This window comes from Pan paniscus, chromosome 7, assembly GCF_029289425.2.
Source record: "Pan paniscus chromosome 7, NHGRI_mPanPan1-v2.0_pri, whole genome shotgun sequence".
Taxonomy (NCBI): Eukaryota; Metazoa; Chordata; class Mammalia; order Primates; family Hominidae; genus Pan; species Pan paniscus.
In genome coordinates this window covers 98,321,741-98,343,371 of record NC_073256.2, presented here as the reverse complement: position 1 = coordinate 98,343,371, position 21,631 = coordinate 98,321,741, and the positions used below count along the sequence as shown (strand labels likewise).

Sequence of the window (21,631 nt, the reverse complement as noted above, 5' to 3'; positions counted from 1 at the left end):
CTCAAATATACTACATCCAATGCTCATCATTCTAAAAAGAATTTCTTTTAGTATATCTTATTTCCTTCAGGCAAACAAGAGGGAAGCAAATAACATGCAGTGAGTAGCCCTGACTAATGCTTACTAAGGACCTGAGGCCTTCCAACAGCCCTGATTGAGTTTGAAAGTGGACCTCCTGAAGCCTGCCAACAGGCTCTTTTTCCTCAAGTTTATTTAGTATTTTCCCTGCTGGGGCTTAAAATCAATCAGTTCTCCAAGGAATCTTGACTCCTTTAATTGGAGAATTGTATTTAGGAACTATGTTCTTGGTGCCAGGTGTGCTCAATGCTATTGTGGTGTCACTGCTTCTACTCACAGAAGAGACACATGTATAATCACACATGCTTATATACAGACATATATTTATTCCACCTTTTCTGTATTTTTATACATAAAATGAGTACATATTGATACCACTGACTCCAATCTAGCACCACACCATTTATTCTAGCCTGTCCACTTTTTATTTATAATGTCTCTCTCTAACAACTGTTTCTGAATGTTTAACTCATACCTTTATGAGAAATTTATCAACATACAACATATGTATGGCATCCTTTTTGTCTTTAATCTTACAGTGTTCAGTCAAGTCCTGAACTGCCTTGAATACACTCTATCATAAAATATGAGAAGAAATCTGTAAATTCATTAACTATTGTTGTATACCAGATTATCACATATTTAGTAGCTTGAAAAAACTTTTTTAAAAATCTCACATATTTTGTAGGTCAGTCACCTGGGTATAGTTGAGCTGGGTGCTTCTGATTTAATAGGTTTCACAGGCCTGCAATCAAGACATCAACTGAAGCTGCAGTCATCCTAAGTTTTTGTAAATAATCCACTTACCAGCTCACTCAGATGGCTGTGGGAAAGCCTCAAAAATGCACTTCCAGATTCCACACATGACTGTTGGAAGGCTTCAGAAGATCCACTTTCAAACTCACTCAGAGCTTGAAGGAAACAAGAAATAAAAAATATATTTGTAGTAAATCTCCTCTTGGTGAACATAGTTCATATGTGTTCTCCACATATATAATATATATTTTTAAACTATCAGATCTCAAACATATTTTTGTTTATTTTGTATTTTTTTTAAGACAGTCTCACTGTGTCGCCCAGGCTGGAGTGCAGTGGTGCAATCTCCTCTCACTGCCATCTCCGCCTCCCAGGTTGAAGCAATTCTCCTGCTTTAGCGGCCCAAGTAGCTGGGATTACCGGCATGCGCCACTATGCCTGGCTACTTTTTGTATTTTTAGTGGAGACGGGGTTTCTCCATGTTGGCAAGGCTGGTCTCAAACTCCTGACCTCAAGTGATCCACCTGCCTCAGCTTCCCAAAGTGCTAGGATTACAGGCATGAACCATTGCTCCCGGCCTTAGAATTTTTTTTTAAAGACTCAATTATGTGCTATTTTTAAGAAATGTATTTACATATAAATATACTTTTCTGATAAAAGCAAAAGCATGCAAAAGTTATACTATGAGAACACTGAATACATATAGAAAAATTAGAGTATCCATATCAATATTAGGCAATGTAAACGTCAGAGCAAGGAATATTCCAGGGATACAGCAGTACTTCTCATAATGATGAAGAGATCAATTTATCAAGAGGCTAAAACAAAACTAATGTGTATATACCTAATAACTGAGATCGAAATTATTAAAGAGGCAATTAAAAGAATAAATAGAATAATATCATTTATAATGGAATATTTTAATACCTCTCTCAATAATTTATTAAAATTACTTACTGAGAAATTTAGTAAGGATATACAATTTTTGAACACAACTGTTAAGCAAACCAATCCATTTATTTATGGATAACTCCACCCCAAAACACTAGAATACATATTCATTTTAATTGTACAAGTAATATTCAACAAGATAAAACATTTAATGCCAAAATGATTTTCAATTAATGTAAAATGACTGAAATTATTCACAGTATATTGAAGTAATGTAATTAAACTAGAAATCAATATTTGTCAAAACTCACAAATATCAGAAATGTAAGTAAACATGTCTAATAAGTCCAATAAGTCTAATGTCTAATAAGTCAAAAATCATAAAAGATACTAGAAAATATTTTAAATTTGATGAAACTAAAAATAGACCATATCAAAATTTATAAAATCTGTCAGAGTGACATTCATAGAACTAAATACTCTTATTAGAAAATAATTGTTTAAATGAATGATCTAAATTTCAACCTCAAGAAACTAGAAAAAGAAAAGCAATCGTAACTAAAAACGTGAAGAAGGAAGAAAATAATGCACCTTAGAACATTCCTCTTTTCTATTTTTGGATTAATAATGGATGCAGAAAAAAAAAGCACTTGACAAAATTCAACACCCAATCATGATATAATTAAGAATAAAACAAACTTCCTCAACCTGATAAAGGGCATATACCATGAATCTACAGTTGATATCACATTAAATATTGAAAGACTGCATCATTTCCCTATAGTATCAGTAGCAAAGCAAGGATTACCTCTCTCAACACATCTATTTAGCATTGAAATATAGGCTCTGGAGGTCTCATGTCTTGTCAGATACATTTGCCCTTCTGCCAAAGACCTATGATCTAAAGATTAAAATTATCTGCTTCATATTCACATTCTACAACAAAGGTACAGACATAGCAACTGCAGGGCATTTTTCTTTGAAAATGGAAATAAATGTCACTGTTCTGTACAATATCTGACATCCAAGCAGACACATGACTGCTCTCTCGAGATCATTTGAATGACTTGGTTCCACCCTCTCAGCTCTTATTTTCTCTCATTAAATCCTCTTTTATTTTCCATAAGAAATAACCCATCTTTACAATTGAGTACTTTTCTAACTGTGCTTCCTGTCCAAAAAAAATCTGTGATCTACAGATCTTTATTAATTATCTACTATTTACTGTCTCTGTCCTTTTCAGTTCAATTCTACAAGTCTTTCAAAAACCTTGTGTGATTTTTATAAAGCAATTTATAATCCACTCTCTTTGAGAGAAAGGACACATGTACATTCTCTATTGGGAGCCATCCTCTACCTTGGGGTCGCTATGAGATGGCTGTAGGAGAAAACATGAGAGAATCTTTGAAGTTCTAAATTTCAACCCAAAGATTAACCCGAGGGCCAAAGCAAACCTTGAAAGCCCTTTTCTCTGCTGGAAATGGTCTATTAGGAACCACTTTAAATTTTTCTGAGGATCAAATCGGTGTAATAGGTAAACACTTGGTTTCATCTTTATCTGAAGAATATTTTACTGAGAACAGCAGCGATTTCCTCCTTAACCAGAGGCCCTTTCCAAGTTACAGAAACTTCTGCTTGAGAGAGTTGGGATGATATATAGTTGTATTTTCTAACCCAGCTAACCTTATTCCTTTATATTTCCTCTACATTCTGCTCTATAACTGAATAATTCTTCCTTTATCATATCTCTATTAGCATCTTACAAATCTCAACTAAAAGAAACCAACTGACGCTTTCTATATCCTGCCTGGAAATAGTCTTGGTCAAATCCATCTATTCATTAGGTACATTTTCCTACTTTTCATGTTATCACAGCTGAAAATTTTGTTAAAATTTCTGCCACTATATAACACTGTTTCTTTTCCTTCAGCTTCCAATTATTATTTTTTTCCCTCCCTTCTTCAAGCTTTCACCGACAGACATAATGAGAACCATCAAATTTCTGAAGTCTTCCTCCAGGCCCTGCTAGCTTTTCAGCTGCTCAGTCCCAAAGCCAACGCCAAATATTTTAAGTTTTATTTGTAAATGTCTTACCTTCAGTTACAAATTATGTTCCATACATCTATTGCTGAATTAAATATTCCATAATTTTTTGTGGTTTAAAACAAAACCATTGTATTTTAACTCATGGATTCTATGTGAGTCAGGCATGTACACAGACTCAGCTGTGATGCTTGTTTTTCTCTTCATGGAGTTGTCAGCTGACAGATGAGCTGGTCTGAAGTGTTCAACATGGTTTTACAGAATGCATATAACTGTTTATTTTTTCCACTTAATCAGCTATTTAAATTTCACTAAATATATTTACTTCAGAGCTAACATTATGTACCTTGCAATTTTATGACCACATATTTCATATCAAGACATATTTTTAAAACTTGCTGATAATATAGTGGACAAAGATAGAGTATCTTCTATGCCAAATGACAGGCTGCTATAAACAAAACCATAGAAAAAAAAAGGTAACGGCCCAGCGCAGTGGCTCACGCCTGTAATCCCAGCACTTTGGGAGGCCAAGGTGGGCGGATCACTAGGTCAGGAGTTTGTGACCATCCTAGCTAACATGGTGAAACCCCTTCTCTACTAAAAATACAAAAAATTAGCCGGGCATGGTGGCGGGCGCCTGTAGTCCCAGCTACTCAGGAGGCTGAGGCAGGAGAATGGCATGAACCCGGGAGGCGGAGCTTGCAGTGAGTCGAGATCGCACCACTGCACTCCAGCCTGGGCAACAGAGCGAGACTCCGTCTCAGACAAACAAACAAACAAACAAAACCAAAAAAAGAATAAAAGGGTAACAATAAGACAAATATTTCACTAAACAAAGGAAGCAGCTTTAATTAAAAACTATGAAGCAAAAACTAAGATCATAAATCAATGAAATATAAAACAAACAACAGTTGAAAGGGTTAGTAAATGAAAGATGACATTTGAATGAATGAATAAAACATATTTCATGGCAAGACTGAAAAAATAAAAAGGGGTTGTGAGTAAAACAATATATGAAGTGACTAAGAGAAAACACCGAGTACAAACATGCCTTTCAAATATAATTATTTATAAATCACTACATACCAATAAATTAGAAAACCTAGCTAAAAATGTATACTTTGGGAAAAATATTAACTTTCAAGATAGTGTAAGAAAAAATTGATTAACAATAATTAGTAAAATTTATATATAAATTAAATTTTCTTAAATATCCCCACACTAGTCAGAGTTAGTAATCAACTTGTGCACAATTTTAAGAAATATTAAAATTTCCATTATATATTTTATAATAAAAATAATAAAGAAAATTTTCCATTTCATTTTTAGTGTCTATTAAAATATTGGCTTCAAATCCACACATTGAGAGTGTATGAAATAAAATAAGTTAAAAGTCCTATTCACATATGAAAGTAAAGTGATACAGTGTATATACTTGTCTATAAGTTAACAATAACTAGCAATCTATTATATAATTATAATCCATTCATATAAGTTAGATAAAGGTAAAGAAAAAAGTATCACAGAAATGCAAGGACACAAGACATACAAACAAAAAAAAAACAAAAATAAATGCAAGGACATCTGTGGTATAGAAACTCTGTCAATACAATTTATATTAATGAACTAAAAGAAAGATATTTTTCAAAGTATAATTCATTTTATGGGCTAGAATAACAAGTTGAATTACAAGAAAATTTATTTATGTAAGAAAGTCAAAAATGAAGAAAGAAAAAATAGAAATGTAACAACAAAGAAAAGATAACCTATGGTAGACATTATATTTAATTGTAGATATATTTCTCTAAAGATCGTTTTAAAAAGGGAGGTCACCAATTATCAACAATACTAAAAATCTGTAGCCAAAGAAAAGAAATAAGGACTGAACGAGAAAATGTCAGAGAAAGAGCTAACACAAATAATTAATAAAAACTTAGAATAAATAAGATAATCAACAATGCTCTAAAATACAAGATCAACCATAAAGTACTGTTTCTTTCTAGCATAGTAGCACACTAGAACTTATGTTAGAAAATAGTAATGCTTATGTTTTCAGAAAAATCTGTGAATTTTCTTGGATTTAACTGTTCAAGATCTTTAGGAAAAAAATTTATTAACAAAAGTAAATGGCCTGAGTAAATGTAAAAAACAAATGCAAAAACATGAAAAACAAATGTAAAAAAAAATTCAGCATATATTCAATGTCTAGTACATGCCAAGTACTCCTTTGCATTTGGGGAAAACACACTTCATAAAACAGATATAACCAAATATGTTCATGTTCAGTTCTCTACACCTTAACTTATTCATGAAAATAAATCCAAATAAAAATACCTGGATTATGAATAACATATATATATATATATATATATATATACACACATACATATATGTATATATAAAAAACACATCCTATGATTTATATACAACACTACATTTTCATTAATAGGTAAATAAGTTTGGAGAAAAAACAGCACAGATGGTAAATTCACATCAGATAAGAATTTTGGTATAAAGACTTAAAAATTAAAACAAAACCAAACAAAATATGCCTGTGGATAAAATACAATCAGAATAATAGAATATAAAAGACTAAAATCTGATTTATCTGTATAGGAATATAATGTATGATAAAAGTATCACAAATCAATGGAGAAATGGCATGTTTAATAAATGGCATTGGAGATAACGACATATAAAATAATAAAGCTACATCATAACTCTCTTTACAAACATTGCATAGAAAAGTTAACCATATGAATTATATGCCTAAAGGAAAAGCAAACTATAAATTTTAAAAATCTAATCAAATAAAGAGAACATGAAAATATGTCTTTGTGGATGTGGAGAATGTGAAAGACTTACTAAATAATACAAAACACAACAAAGTATTAGTCAAATATTTGCTAAACTTGATTTAATGAAAATTAAGAATTGTTTTTCAGGAAGAGGGAAGGGAAAGTTAAAATTAATATATTAAAAACATTTATAGTTTGAATGTGTAACATAGACTGAAGAAAAAATACGTATATAAACACATATACATCTATATATAGATATATATCCATATATGTGTATATATACTTACATATATACATTCATATGTATATATGTGTGTATAAATGTGTGTGTGCATATATATATATACACATCTGTGTATATATATATCTGTATATATATACATATATATCTGTATATATATACATATATATCTGTATATACATATATACATATATATCTGTATATATATACAGATGTGTATATATATACACACAGATATATCTTTTTGAGAATATGTCTCACTCTGTTTCTTAAGCTGGAGTGCAGTGGTACGATCTTGGCTCACTACAGCCTTGACCTTCTGGGCTCAAAGATCCTCCCACCTCAGCCTCTCCAGTACCTGGGACTACAGGCATGCACCATCAGGCCTACCTAATTTTTTGTATTTTTAGTAGAGATGGGGTTTTGCCATGTTGCCCAGGCTGGTCTTTAACTCCTTGACTCAAGAGATCTGCCTGCCTTGGCCTCCGAAAGTGCTGGGATTACAGGTGTGAGCCACTGCACCCAACTCTGAAGAAAAATAATTTTTATACACAAGAATTTCATGCAAATCATGAAGAGACAATGATAGAAAAAAACCTGCAAAGGTTAGAATAGTTGATTTTCAGAATGCTATGGACTGAAGGAATGTTTGTGTCTCAAAATTGATATGTTGATAATATCAGAACATAAATGAACATATATGCTTATGCCAAATAATACAAATTAATACTGAAGGAATGATAAAGTGACATCTTCTCTTTCGTGTAAAATAAATTGTCAATGTGATGGTATTTGGAATTGGGGCCTTTAGGAGGTAATAAGAGCTAGTTAGGTCCCCTAATGGGATTAATGCCTTATTAAAAAAAAAAAAAAAGAGGCAGTAGATATCTCTCTCTCTCCCCACGCCCACTCTTTCTTTCTCTCCTCTTTCTCTCTCTCTCTCTCTCTCTTTCTCTCTCTCTCTCTCTCTCTCACCAAGAAACCAACCATGGTATCACCCTAATTTCACACTTCCAGCTTCCATAACCATGAGAACTAAATTTGGTATTTAGGCCGCCCAGTTTATGGTCATTTGTTGTAGCACCTGAAAATACTAAGACACAGAAAACCAATCCAAAATTACAAAAAAAAAAGAAAAAGGAAAAGAAAAAAAGGGCCAGGCACAGTGGCTCACGCCTGTAATCTGAGCACTTTGGGAGGCCGAGACGGGCGAATCGCAAGGTTAGGAGTTCGAGACCAGCCTGGCCAACATGGTGAAACCCCATCTCTACTAAAAATACAAAAATTAGCAGGGCGTGGTGGCGCACACCTGTAGTAATCCCAGCTTCTCGGGAGGCCGAGGCAGGAGAATTGCTTGAACCTGGGAGGTGGAAGTTGCAGTGAGCCAAGATCGTGCCATTGCACTCCAGACGGGGTGACAGAGCGAGACTCCATCTCAGGGCATGGGGTGGGGGGAAGAAAAAAGAAAAAGAAAAGAAAAAGTGAAGAGATACTTGATCACTACAGAAATTAGTGAAATGCAAGCCAGCATAGCATTGAGATGCACCACACAGGCATCAAACTGACAAAATTAAAAAGTTGTCTCAAAATGAATCAAATAAAGAACATGTCTTCTTTCTCCAAAATTAAGAGGGGAAAGGTGGGAATGGCAAATGGAAATCATTTTCATTTGTAACAAAGTAAAAGTTGCAGGGAATTTGGTTTGAGAGTTAAATGAAATGTTTCATATAAATTCAACTAAATAGCACAATTCCAAAATGGGGTGGGCCTTTATCACATGGAGAGATTGCCCAGGAGAATCAGAAGAGAATCCCTGCTGCTTATGGGCTAACCTTACCAAAGAGGAAAACGAGAGTAGCAGAATCAAGTAAATAATATCAGAACATAAATGAGCATATATGCTTATGCCATATAATACAAATTAATACTGAAGGAATGATAAGATGACATTTTCTCTTTCGTGTAAAATAAATTATACAAACAAATAGCAGAAAAATTGCCGTTATTATGGCAAACAAATTATGTCACACACACAAAATCAAAACTGTACAGGTGAAATAAATAGGTATTATATGGGGATGATAATTGTATTAACTTTTATTCAGTATATTAGATACATTCACATTCTGAAACGAATACATTTGAGCAAAGATAGGCACAAAGATACAAAGTAGCTTGGCCACTTTCATTTTAGATTCATAATGTTAATTCCAGATTTCTCTTTTCCTGCTTAGAAGTTTTATGTTTTGCATTTCTTGGAAACCTAATCCTTAGATAGCAATAAGTGTGAATTAGAAAACGATTTCTCCAAAACATCTCTCATCTTCATTACTGTATACTACTGCCCTGTCCTCCTCTCTTCAATTCTCGCTGTCAGAATTAAAATATAATTTATTTATATAATATATATTTATATACAATATATAGAAATACAAATAATATTTATAATTATATTAAAATATCATCTATATAAAAATTAATATAGGTATAAATATATAAATGATATATAAAATTATGTACATTTAATATACAATATATATTTTATAATTGCATATATAATTATAAGATACATATGGAGAAGTGGTTGAGGTGAATTTGAGTAGTATTTCCATTATAAAGTTAAAAAAATTAGCCATGCAGTGACTACCCATTGTTAAGTCAAGCTTTCTTCAACTGACTCCTCTTTTTCCTCAGAATGGCCTACATAAATGAAGAAATTCCAAGTAGTCTCAAACAAGTCATACTTAAAGCATGCTAGCATTCTTAGTCATTCAACTTTCCTAAAGTTAGCTCAGGCTCAAATAGGAATTCTTTCAGAATTTGGTGTCCTGAAACAACACTAACAGTGAACACATTAAAAAGACTGTCTTGGTCTATTCGGTGTGCCATAACAAAATGCTATAGACTTGGTAGCTTAAACAACAGGAATGTATCTCTTAGAATTCTGGAGGCTAGAGGTCCCAAATCAGAGCTTCACATGGGTGAGTTCTAGTGAAAAATCAGAGCTCCAACATGGGTGAGTTCTAGTGAAGATCAGAGCTTCAGCATGGGTGAGTCTGGTGAAGGCTCTCTTCCTGGCTTGCATATAATCTCTTCTTGACTGTGTCTTCACATAGCAGAAAGAGAGAGGAGAGAGAGAGAAAGAGAGAGAGAGAAATCTTCCTCTTTTTATAAAGCCATTAACCCATCATATTAGGGTACTACCTTCATGACCTCATCCAATTGTGTCCCAAAGTCCCCATCCCCAAGTACCAACAAATCAAGGGTGACAAATACACTACAGATTTTTGGCGGACCACAATTCAATCCATAGCAAGCACCAACCCTAAACATGGATATTGTAAGCAAGGCGGTCTCTCTCTTTACCCTATTTAGTCAAAGGATGTCAATTTTCCTTTTTACTTTCATTTCCACAATGAAGGTTGAAGAAGGAGATGCCCTAGTTAAATGAACACTCTAATAATTCTATAACAAAGAGAGTAATTTAAATTCACTCATGTGCAGTATTATTAATTAAATAACACTTTGGTCTCCATGTTAAAATAACATAAACCCTGAGATTAAGAATATACAATTAAGAGTAGGTAGTTAAGAGATAAACATGCAAGTATACTAATAAAATAAAAGATATACAGAGGACTATGTAGTAGCAATTCTAAAAGGCCAGTTAGTTTTTGATCATCTCTTCCTCCATACCACAACTTGTTTCAATTAAACTATTCTAAAAAGACCACTGTTAACTTGCAGCATTATAAAGACATCTTTACAGTTTCTTTAATCATATCATTGGTCCACTCTTCTACTTTACTGCTAGGATTTTTGTTTTTGCTGGTTTTTGGGCTTTCTTGTTTACATCAATATTAATTCTATAGTAATTGCCTTAAGTGTTCAATTGCTGGAAAAACAAGACTCTGGTTTTTGTTTGTTTGTTTTTGTTTTTATTATTCCAAAAGAGATTTATTATAGGCAAAGGAAACACAACAGCACCAGCAAGGAAAGGACATACATTGAAAATGGTTTGGAGAGAGCAGGTGCAGCCTTCATTATATCACTGGGTCTCACAGGACAAACTTTGGATCCAGGTCTTGAAGCCCCTTGTGAACAGAAAACCAGAAGTCCTCTCCTGCTGGACTTCTCTTATAGTAAGCAGGTCGCAGAAATGCCTGACCTGCTTTTACAGTAGAAGAACTCCCAGCTCTACCAAAGTCAATCACAAATCTAGCTGTTCTTATCAAAAAATGCTGACATGCTAATGCATCCTCCCTCCAAAAGAGCTAACAGATTCATGATTATAGAACATCACCGATCTCTAGTTGATACATTCTATATATTCTTAGCCAAAATTCACCATCATGTTTCTTCACACAAATCTGAAGATAAGCATGTGATCAACCCAGCACAGCTGGAATTAGCCCATGCTCTTCACCATCTTTTAATAACTAATATGCCCAGGGGAAAATTCAGCACGTATCGAATTATGTGTCCATGCAGCAAAATTTTATCAAGTAAGTCAGTAAAGTTTTACACAGTTTATAATAAAGTACGAATTTGTAAAAAAAAAAAAAAGTCAAATAACTATCTCTCCATTTTCTCAGTGTGATATGTTAGAAAACCATACTACTATCAGAAAGCCAGACAAGATTTATTTAACTAAAAGTACAATGTTACAAATATTTTATATTTTTTCTTTTATAAGCCTTATACCACAGATTTCAGCAAATGTTTATAGACTGCTACAGAGTGTCTATACAAATAAATGTTGAAGAAACTGATGGATTTTAAGATAAAAATAGGAAAAAATTAAAAAGAAACAAATAAATTGCAATAATGACAAACCCACAGATATGTATAGCTGAACTTGCCAAATAAACGGCAACAGGAAGTTTTCAGAGGAGTCTCAGAAACAGACTGTTTCATTCAGTATAATTTGGTGTTGCTGTTTATTATTTGCAATGCTAACACATTAAAAATAATGTTACATTACTACACTTCTCAATATTACTATAGATTTAAATCTAAGGCAGGAGAAGATAATTTCCAGTTTACAAAACAGCACTGAACTTTGTTTGACCCAGTTCAGGGGACAGTCACTAGAAATTCCTAATCTCATTTATGTCTTTCTATTGTTGAAATGTAGGTGTTCCCCCAAAACCTATATGTTGGAACCATCACCAATGGGAGGGTATTAGGGGCCTTTTGAAGGTGGTTAGGACACAACAGTGGATCACTCATGAATGGCATTAGTGCCCTTATAAAAGAGAACGAGTTGAACTCCTTGCCCTTTCCACATGTGAGGACATAGATAGAAAGCACCATTCTGAATCAGATACCAAAAATGATGGTTCCTTGATCTTGGACTTTCGGGTCTTCAGAACTCTAAGAAATAAATTACCGTTGTTTATAAACTGCCCAGTTTACGATTTCTATACCAGCCCAAATGGACTGAGACATGTAAAAATAAGCATGCCTTATTAATAATCAGAACAAATCCCAAGAATTATTTCACATTAACAGCTCATGTATTTCTCTTCCTTTGACTGGTTGTCTATAGGTTTCTATTCGTCTTGTTGACTATACTTCTCTTATTTCTATTCTTTTATACTTTTTTTTTCTTTTCTTTTCTTTTTTTTTTTTTTTTTTTTGGAGACAGAGTCTTTCTCTGTTGCCAGGCTGGAGTGCAGTGGTACGATCTCAGCTCACTGCAACCTTCCTCTCTCTGGTTCAAGTGATTCTCATGATTCAGCCTCCCAAGTAGCTGGGACTACAGGAAAGTGCCACTATGCCTGGCCAATTTTTGTATTTTTAATAGAGATAGGGTTTCGCCATGTTGTCCAGGCTGGTCTTGAAATCCCGCCCTCAAGTGATCTGCCTGCCTCAGCCTCCCAAAGTGTTGGGATTACAGGCGTGAGCCACCACGCTGCGCCTTGTTTTTATTTTGTAATACAAGAAAAATATATGTGAACTACTGGAAAATATAGTAAGTTCTCTATTCCAAAGGCTCAAAATATAGAAATGTGAATACTTAATACTTCTCCTTAAAATGGCAAAACATGTTTTCCTTTTTCCTAAAACTGAGAGACTTATTTTCCCCCCAAGGCTAAAATCACTCTTGGTAGGAAATAAAGCTTCCTTATCACTCATTGTTCAAAGTATGAAATTTTGTGCTTTAAATAAAAAGTAATATAAAAATCATTCAGTCATGTATTGACAGCATGATTTTTAAGATGGTCTGGTTTGGGGACAATAGGAAAAGGTAGGATAAAACATTTATTTGAGATGGATGCAGAAGAGTAATTGTCAATCATATTTTATGAAACAAGAGTTCTCATTCTTCAAATGATCTTTAATGTAAGATGGAATTTAAGCATAGTGGTCAAAACCTGCTTTCAAAACTGTAAGATATACAAATGAAAATGGGAGCTGCAAAGGTCACCAGCCTCTTTTATAAGACAAACTAAACGTCTAAGGATTCACAATTCACTTTGCTTCTTTTCTATGTATTGATTTAAAAATCCAATCAATGACTCAATCAACAATATTAAAGATCTACTATGTGTCTAGCATTATTTTCAGCAGCTATAGGCACATCCATCTTAAAGCATGTATACATCAGTAGCCAAAGCATTTTTGGTTGCACAGCAATAAAATATTTGTCAATAATAACTAAATAAACAGTAGTATTGAGTGAAACTCAAATTAAACCTTTCTATGTAAAGTGGAATGTCAGATTACAATAAATATAAAGTTAGCTGAAGGGCAAAATAATTTATATGTGATGTGTCATCTCATGAGAACCTTTATTTTCCCCCAAATTTTCCAAAAATGCAATCACTTCCCATCACAGATATGAAAAAAATTCCAATGTCTTTTAAAATACTCTGTGATATTTTAACACCTTATGTCATGAGCATAATTACCTATGGAAAAAAATGGTATTTACAAAAGGAAGTATGAGATTTTTAAATCACATTGTAAATTATCTGTAGGCTTCAACTAACAGTAAACATAACATCTAGCCATTCACACCCCAAAACCATTTTCCCTTTAATCTTAAAATAACATTATACAACACACTAAACAAATGACCAAGAGTTTAATTAGTACTTACAATGTTTCAACTGGTAACATATATATTTTCTTCAACATTCTATGTCACCTTAGTAATTTAAAGAATGACTGTATATATAACCAAGTTGGAAAATACTACTTATTTACCCCCATATTCATTTGTGTTTTTCCCCCATAGAGTTGCAACTTTTCTCTTACTGTTGCTACAGTTCTGTGATTTCTCTATTGGGCATTGAGTTAGCAATTTTCGGTGGAGAGTGCAATCTATCAGCTGCTTTACTATATCACATTACAATTTAGGTTCCATTTTGTCAGTTTTGCAACTATTCTGCTGTGGGATGTGATATCTCAAGACAATTCTGTACTTTTCCAAGCTATCTTACCACTTTGAAAGTGTTGTCAGAGGAAGTATTATTTGGAAAAGTCAGTCTGAATTATGCTGCTGCAAATCTGTGCTGCACAGCTAACACAAATTGATTTACCAGAAAGCTTGCTGCATTCCTAAGACATACAGCCACTACAGCAGCTTAGCGAAATTATCATTCACAAATAATATATTCAGATACAGCATAAGAAACTCTCAGAATAAAGCTCTAATAACACTTCAGTACATTTAAGGTATATTTTATTACTAATTTGGAAGGAAAGGAAATATTTCCTGTTTAAGTAATGAGGTGTTATTAAAATTCATAAATTATTTACAACAATTTCTCTGACAGTGAGAGAGAACTAGTGTTCTAGAAGATACATGGTTCTTTTGGAAAAAGTAAGGATTGAACCGGGCATTTTCAGTCAAAAAGCAATGGTTGGTTTGACAAGGAGAGAAATTTCTATATATACATTGTTATATTTTGTCTATTCTGTAGTTCGCCTATACGTTCTTAACTTTGGGGATACCTGCACAAAACACACATGACATCTCTTCAAAATGCAAGAACATTGTGTTGATGAGTCATTGGACAGGAACCTCAGGTATCAAATGCAGATGATTTGGCCTCTAACTAGGAGTCACCATTCTTCTGTGTGTGCCAGCTCCCTTCACCCCCTCGAAGGAGCTGGATATAGATTCAGTAAATCCAAGGAGTTAAGGCTGTCATGCTACTAGAAGGATTATAATTTATTTGAAGTGCATTTAATAATCTGCAATTTTCCTTTTATTGTCACTTATTTGTTTGGGGCTCTATTTTCCTTGCTAAATAATTTTCAATGTTAAACAGAAATTTTAAAAATGCCCAAGAGTTATTAGGTTGGATTTTGGGGGTAGCTTTAATAAATAAATCAAGGGAAGATTATACTTGGTATTGTTCAGAACTTTAAAAGGGATTGTTCAATACACAGAAAAATAACATTATTCATGGTATTTTAGTTTCCAATAAAATCACACCTCTATGAGCCAATGTGTCCTCTCTCATAAACTCCTCTCCACGATATATAATACTATACCTGCAATTCATTCCCATTTGTTGTGTACCAACAAATGTGTTCTCTTCCTTATTTAAGCTTCCATTCTCCACGTTCCATGAAAAAGCAAAGGGAAATAATCACCATTTTTCCTATTCAACTTCCTGTTGAAAGACTACTGATTTTTTAAAAATAGGCTCTATTTTTAGAGAGTTTTAAAGTTAACAGAAAAAAAGACCAGAAAGTATACAGAATTCCATATACTACCTCCCTCCCCATCACCCTTTGTTTCCTCAATTATTAACATGTTGCATTAATGTGGTGTGTTTGTTAAAACTGATTAATTAATATCAATAGATTATTATTAAACAAACTCCATACTATATATTAGAGTTCACTGTTTATGTCATACAGTTCAATGGGTTTTGAGAAATGCATGTCAGATAGTAAGTGATATATTATCATATGGAATAGTTTCACTGCCCTAAAAATCATCTATGATCCACTGATTTATCTCTCCTTTCTTCCCCTTTCAGGTTGCTTCCCTAGAAACCACTCATCTTTTTACTGTCTCCACAGTTTTTCCTTTTCCAGAATATAGCTGGACTCATGCTCTGTTGTCTTTAGAGACTGACATTTCATTTAGTAGTATGCATTTAAGTTTTCTCCCTGTCTTTTCCAGGCTTAATAACTCATTTCTTTTAATTGTTGAATAATATTTCATTTTTTGGATGTACCACAGTTGTTTACCCATTCACTTATAGAAGTGCATGTTGGTTGTTTCCAATTTGGGGCAAATATGAACAAGGCTACTATAAATATTCATATGCATGTTTTTGTGGACATCAGTTTTCAACTTATTTGAAAAAGTAACAAAGATCATGATTGCTAGATCTTTTGATAAGCCAATCTTTACACTTGTAAGAAAATGTCAAAATGTCTTCTAAAGCAGCTGTATCATTTTGTTTTCCTACCATCAGTGAATCAGAGTTCCTGTTGCTCCAGATTCTCAAGAACATATGATGTCATCAGTGTTTTAGATTTTGGTCATTATAACAGGTATGCTTTAATTTGCGATTTCCAATTACATGTAATTTTGAGCATCTTTCCAAATGCGTATTTGCCTTCTGTGTATCTTATTTGGTGAACTCTCTCTTTATATCTTTTGCCCATTTGTCAACTGGGCTATTTATTTTATAATGGTGGAGTCATAGTGGATTTGTATAGTTTGGATATGAGTTCATCGTCAGGTTTGTATTTTGCAATTTTTTTCCCCATTCTGTGGCTTCTCTTTTCATTCTTTTAACACTGTTTATTTTTTTCAGAGTAGAATTGTTTACTTTTAATTTCTAATAAAGTCCACATTATTTTTTTCTCTCATGGGTCATTTTTATTTTATTTTATTTATTTTAATTTTATTGATACATAACATTTACATATTTGTGGGCTATATGTGATATTTTGTTACATACATAGAATGTTTAATGATAGAGTCAGGGTATTTGGGGTATCCAAATACATGTGAGTATTTACCATTTTTATGTTTTGGGAACAATTTATTTTCTCCCTTGTAGTGACTTTGAAATATACAATATATTGTTGTTAATTATAGTCAACTTATTCTGCTGTTAAATATTACACTTAATAACTTCTGTCTAACTCTATGTTTGTACCCATTAATCAACCTCTCTTCATTCCTCTCTCCTACTCACACGCTTTTTGCAGCCTCTGCTATCTTTCATTCTACTCCTACCTCCATGTAATCAAGTATTTTAGCTCCCACATATGAGTGAGAATATGTGGCATTAGGCTTTCTGTGCTTCGCTTATTTCACTTAATAAAATGACCTCCAGTTCCATCCATATTGCTCTAAATGACATAATTTTATTCTTTTTATAGCTGAATAGTATTCTATTGCGTATAGATATTACATTTTATTTATCCACTCATCTGTTGATAGACACTTAGGTGAATTGCTTATATTTGACACTGAACACTGCTGCAATAAACATGTAAGCCCAGGTAGCTCTTTGATATACTGATGTTTTTTCCTTTGGATAGATACCCAATAGTGGGATTTCTGCGTTGTATGGTAGTTGTAGTTTTAGATTTTTGAAAAATCTCCACTATTTTTATAGTGGCTGTACTAATTTACATTCCAACCAAATGTGTGTAAGAACAGCTCCCTTTTCTCTGTTTCAAAGCCAGGATCTGTTATTTTTTGTTTTTTAATAGTTTCCACTCTAACTGGGATACGGTAACATGATATCTTATTGTATTTTTTTTTTTAGATGGAGTCTCACTCTGTCACCCAGGCTGGAGTGCAATGGCATGATATCAGCTCACTGCAACCTCTGCCTCCCGCGTTCAAGCAATTCTCCTGCCTCAGCGTCCTGAGTAGCTAGGATTACAGGCGCATGCCATCACACCCAGTTAATTTTTGTATTTTTAGTAGAGATGGGATTTTGCCAAGTTGGTCAGGCTGGTCTTGAACTCCTGACCTCATGATCCACCCGCCTCGGCCTCCCAAAGTGCTGGGATTACAGGCGTGAGCCACTGAGTCCGGCCTATTGTAATTTAAATTCAGATTTTCCTGATCATTAGTGATGTTAAGCATTTTTTTTTTCATATAACTGATGGCCACTTATTTTTCTTCTTTTGAGAAATGTCTGTTCATTTCATTTGCCCACTTTTCCATGGGAATATTTGCTGTTTTTCTGAGTTGTTTGAATTTGTTTTATATTCTGGATATGAGTCCCTCGTCAGACGAATAGTATGCAAATATTTTCTCCCATTAAACAGTTGTCTTTTCATTCTGTTAAATATTTATTTATTTATTTATTTATTTTAATATTATTATACTTTAAGTTTTAGGGTACATGTGCACAATATGCAGGTTTGTTACATATGTATACATGTGCCATGTTGGTATGCTGCACCCATTAACTCGTCATTTAGCATTAGATATATCTCCTAATGCTATCCCTCCCCCTCCCCCCACCGCACAACAGTCCCAGGAGTGTGATGTTCCCCTTCCTGTGTCCATGTGTTCTCATTGTTCAATTCTCACCTATGAGTGAGAACATGCAGTGTTTGCTTTTTTGTCCTTGAGATAGATTGCTGAGAATGATGGTTTCCAGTTTCATCCATGTCCCTACAAAGGACATGAGCTCATCATTTTTTATGTCTGCATAGTATTTCATGGTGTATATGTGCCACATTTTCTTAATCCAGTCTATCGTTGTTGGACATTTCGGTTGGTTCCAAATCTTTGCTATTGTGAATAGTGCTGCAATAAACATATGCGTGCGTGTGTCTTTATAGCAGCATGATTTATAATCCTTTGGGTATATACCCAGTAATGGGATGGCTGGGTCAAATGGTATTTCTAGTTCTAGATCCCTGAGGAATCGCCACACTGACTTCCACAATGGTTGAACTAGTTTACCTTCCCACCAACAGTGTAAAAGTGTTCCTATTTCTCCACATCCTCTCCAGCACCTGTTGTTTCCTGACTTTTTAATGATTGCCATTCTAACTGGTGTGAGATGGTATCTCATTGTGGTTTTGATTTGCATTTCTCTGATGGCCAGTGATGATGAGCATTTTTTCATGTGTTTTTTGGCTGCATAAATGTCTTCTTTTGAGAAGTGTGTGTTCATATACTTTGCCCACTTTTTGATGGGGTTGTTTGTTTTTTTCTTGTAAATTTGTTTGAGTTCATTGAAGATTCTGGATATTAGCCCTTTGTCAGATTAGTAGGTTGCGAAAATTTTCTCCAATTCTGTAGGTTGCCTGTTCACTCTGATGGTAGTTTCTTTTGCTGTGCAGAAGCTCTTTAGTTTAATTAGATCCCATTTGTCAGTTTTGGCTTTTGTTGCCATTGCTTTTGGTGTTTTAGACATGAAGTCCTTGCCCATGCCTATGTCCTGAATGGTATTGCCTGGGTTTTCTTCTAGGGTTTTTATGGTTTTAGGTCTAACATGTAAGTCTTTAATCCATCTTGAATTAATTTTTGTATAAAGTGTAAGGAAGCAATCCAGTTTCAGCTTTCTACATATGGCTAGCCAGTTTTCCCAGCACCATTTATTAAATAGGGAATCCTTTCCCCATTGCTTGTTTTTGTCAGGTTTGTCAAAGATCAGATGGTTGTAGATATGCGGCATTATTTCTGAGGGCTCTGTTCTGTTCCATAGATCTATATCTCTGATTTGGTACCAGTACCATGCTGTTTTGGTTACTGTAGCCTTGTAGTATAGTTTGAAGTCAGGTAGCGTGATGCCTCCAGCTTTGTTCTTTTGGCTTAGGATTGACTTGGCAATGTGGGCTCTTTTTTTGGTTTCATATGAACTTTAAAGTAGTTTTTTCCAATTCTGTGAAGAAAGTCATTGGTAGCTTGATGGGGATGGCATTGAATATATAAATTACCTTGGGCTATATGGCCATTTTCACGATATTGATTCTTCCTACTCATGAGCATGGAATGTTCTTCCATTTGTTTGTATCCTCTTTAATTTCACTGAGCAGTGGTTTGTAGTTCTCCTTGAAGAGGTCCTTCACATCCCTTGTAAGTTGGATTCCTAGGTATTTTATTCTCTTTGAAGTAATTATGAATGGTAGTTCACTCATGATTTGGCTCTCTGTCTGTTATTGGTGTATAAGAATGCTTGTGATTTTTGTACATTGATTTTGTATCCTGAGACTTTGCTGAAGTTGCTTATCAGCTTAAGGAGATTTTGGGCTGAGACGATGGGGTTTTCTAGATATACAATCATGTCATCTGCAAACAGGGACAATTTGACTTCCTCTTTTCCTAATTGAATACCCTTTATTTCCTTCTGCCTAATTGCCCTGGCCAGAACTTCCAACACTATGTTGAATAGGAGTGGTGAGACAGGGCATCCCTGTCTTGTGCCAGTTTTCAAAGGGAATGCTTCCAGTTTTTGTCCATTCAGTGTGATATTGGCTGTGGGTTTGTCGTAGATAGCTCTTATTATTTTGAGATACGTCCCATCAATACCTAATTTATTGAGAGTTCTTAGCATGAAGGGTTGTTGAATTTTGTCAAAGGCCTTTTCTGCATCTATTGAGAAAATCATGTGGTTTTTGTCTTTGGTTCTGCTTATATGCTGGATTACATTTATTGATTTGCATATGTTGAACCAGCCTTGCAACTCAGGGATGAAGCCCACTTGATCATGGTGGATAAGCTTTTTGATGTGCTGCTGGATTCGGTTTGCCAGTATTTTATTGAGGATTTTTGCATCAATATTCATCAAGGATATTGGTCTAAAATTCTCTTTTTTGATTGTGTCTCTGCCAGGCTTTGGTATCAGGATGATGCTGGCCTCATAAAATGAGTTAGGGAGGATTCCCTCTTTTTCTATTGATTAGAATAGTTTCAGAAGGAATGGTACCAGCTCCTCCTTGTACCTCTAGTAGAATTCGGCTGTGAATCCATCTGGTCCTGGACTTTTTTTGGTTGGTAAGCCATTGATTATTGCCACAATTTCAGAGCCTATTATTGGTCTATTCAGAGATTCAACTTCTTCCTGGTTTAGTCTTGGGAGGGTGTATGTGTCGAGGAATTTATCCATTTCTTCTAGATTTTCTAGTTTATTTGCATAGAGGTGTTTGTAGTATTCTCTGATGGTAGTTTGTATTTCTGTGGGATTGGTGGTGATATCTCCTTTACCATTTTTTATTGCATCTATTTGATTCTTCTCTCTTCTTTATTATTCTTGCTAGTGGTCTATCAATTTTGTTGATCTTTTTGAAAAACGAGCTCCTGGATTCATTAATTTTTTGAAGGGTTTTTTGTGTCTCTATTTCCTTCAGTTCTGCTCTGATTTTAGTTATTTCTTGCCTTCTGCCAGCTTTTGAATGTGTTTGCTGTTGCTTTTCTAGTTCTTTTAATTATGATGTTAGGGTGTCAATTTTGGATCTTTCCTGCTTTCCCTTGTGGGCATTTAGTGCTATAAATTTCTGTCTACACACTGCTTTGAATGTGTCCCAGAGATTCTGGTATGTTGTGTCTTTGTTCTCGTTGGTTTCAAAGAACGTCTTTATTTCTGCCTTCATTTCGTTATGTACCCAGTAGTCATTCAGGAGCAGGTTGTTCAGTTTCCATGTAGTTGAGCAGTTTTGAGTGAGTTTCTTAATCCTGAGTTCTAGTTTGATTGCACTGTGGTCTGAGAGACAGTTTGTTATAATTTCTGTTCTTTTACATTTGCTGAGGAGTGCTTTACTTCCAACTATGTGTTCAATTTTGGAACAGGTGTCGTGTGGTGCTGAAAAAAATATATATTCTCTTGATTTGGGGTGGAGAGTTCTGTAGATGTCTATTAGG

General features: G+C 34.2%; 1 long non-coding RNA gene across 3 annotated transcripts in view; it reads left to right on the top strand.

The window, feature by feature from the left end:
- LOC134730987 (uncharacterized) overlaps positions 1-21,631 on the top strand; it is a 147,435-nt gene that overhangs the window by 66,236 nt on the left and 59,568 nt on the right. For all 3 annotated transcript variants that reach the window (XR_010112982.1, XR_010112981.1, XR_010112980.1), the window contains exon 2: positions 16,263-16,341. This is a non-coding gene — a long non-coding RNA (uncharacterized LOC134730987). The remainder of the gene's footprint in view (positions 1-16,262; positions 16,342-21,631) is intronic.